The 2,074-nt window shown below is 30.5% G+C and overlaps 1 protein-coding gene across 5 annotated transcripts in view; it reads right to left on the minus strand.

Moving 5' to 3' along the window:
* Positions 1–2,074, minus strand: part of LOC102671131 — a 46,364-nt gene that overhangs the window by 13,389 nt on the left and 30,901 nt on the right. The window lies entirely within an intron of this gene.

Here is a 2,074-nt window from a genome sequence, read left to right on the forward strand (position 1 = left end):
ATGGTATGTATATCGAGAGAATATTATTTATATCCCTAAAAACAATGAAAACGTATAAAAATTTCCACCTGATGCGAAACTGGTTGCTCATTTTTGTTATAAGTTATAACAAAAAAGGTTGTTCACTTTCAAGGAAGCCAGCACGGGACCCATGTACAGCTGTAAACACACACGTGCACGCACACGTGAGTGGTTACTTTTGTCATGTGGGAAGAAAGCCGTATAGAGGTGGGTAAAAAAAAGAGGGGCCATATGGCAGACAACGGACAGCACCCTTATGTGTGGGAGAACTCTCCCTTTCTCATGCATTTTTTTCCACCCCTTCGAGCTTTTTACGCACAGCATCTTCCTGCTTACACGTACACACAATGGGACGTAACATTCGGCGTATTTTCATTGCATTTTCGCGTATGAACGGTTCTCAATTGTTAATTGAAAAATCTAATCGAAAAAAATAAAATGATAATACTCCTTCTGGACGAATGTTTTTTGTTTTGCTCACAAAATTATTTTTATCTATATATAATTAGTTTCGATTTTGTGTTTTTGATCGATTACCAATTATCCTCCATTGTTATCAATTTTTCAAATGGAAACGAATGATATGTTTATGCTATTTCGGTTATATGATGTACATATTCATATTTATTGATCACACATACGTGTATAATCGTATATAATCTAATACGTATATAATCTTCAAAAATTTCATTTCAAATTAAAAGAAAAAGAAATCAAAAATGAATTTTTCTATTGGTTCACCAATAATTTCGTTTTCTCTTGGGAAAATTAATGAACGAACATTTTAAAAATATCGAACAACTTCAATTGTTCAATTGAAATTAAATCTTATATAAAAAGTACGCGATGATAATTGATGATAATTAAACAAGGTAAAAGAAGGGTCAGGTATGTAAGTATCGTGAAAGAGGAAGCGCAAAGGCACGGGTGGAACCTGTTCGCAGTGACGAGTGGGCGCGTTGGCTGAACTTTACGAGGTAGTCATCGCAGGACAGCCAAAGGAGAGAATAAGATAGTTGCAACGTCGCAGGTGCCTTCACCGGCCATGCTAAATAATACACATACGACTCTTGTGTCGTACATTCGTAAGCACAGTACGCTGACGAGTGGAACAGTCACAAGATGTATTCGACTCGAGTGACAAACAGGTAGGTTTTGCGTGACGAATCTTGCATATAGAGATATGTATACATAATTCCACTGTGGACAGAAGAAGGATGTAAATATAAATCATGGATATATTAAGGTTAAAGGGTAGAAAGAACTCGTTGAAGAAATGAAAGATGCCCTTTGGGAATTGTTTGAACCTGTCAAAACAACATTTTCTTAAACTTTATAACTCTTTCATATGATGCAATCTCTAATCATTTACTCTTGCGTTTATATGAGCAGTAGTGAAAGATTAATCAAAATTGTATAATAATTTTATTATATTTTTTTGCAATAATGAATCCTTAGTGATTCTTCTTTTAAATCACAATTTAAGAATCTAATGTAAAGCTTTTCGAAATTTTTCTTGAAAATGTTTTTAATTTGTATGTAAATATAATGTTTTATAGCGTAAATTATTTTATTATTCTAATCTTTGAATAAAAATTGAAAAAAATTGATGTTTATACTGTAAGGAAATGGCTAATGATTAATAAGAAGACTCGGTTTTTTTTTATTGCCACCAACATATGATGGTATCTTATTTGTAAACATGACATTTTTGTTCAATATGCATACCTATTTTTTGTGCATTTTATTAGTCTAAATATCAACTAATCAGACCCGCATTTTTTTCAATACGTCTCAAAGATACATAACTATTTGTTGAATCAAATTTTTGAAAATTTTTTAATTTTGATATCATTGACATTGAAAATAATTGCAGTATTTAATCAAATAATTAATTACGATTAATTTTCAAACTAAAAAATTAAATATAGATAGTGTATTTTTAAATAAAAAATATCATACATAAATAATATTATTTACATCTTAAATAAAATCAAATCTATCTTTTGGCAAATAAATTCACCAAAAGTTAAAAAAAAAAAAAAAAAAAAAG

Source organism: Apis dorsata, unplaced genomic scaffold (assembly GCF_000469605.1).
Source record: "Apis dorsata unplaced genomic scaffold, Apis dorsata 1.3 scaffold_295, whole genome shotgun sequence".
NCBI lineage: Eukaryota > Metazoa > Arthropoda > Insecta > Hymenoptera > Apidae > Apis > Apis dorsata.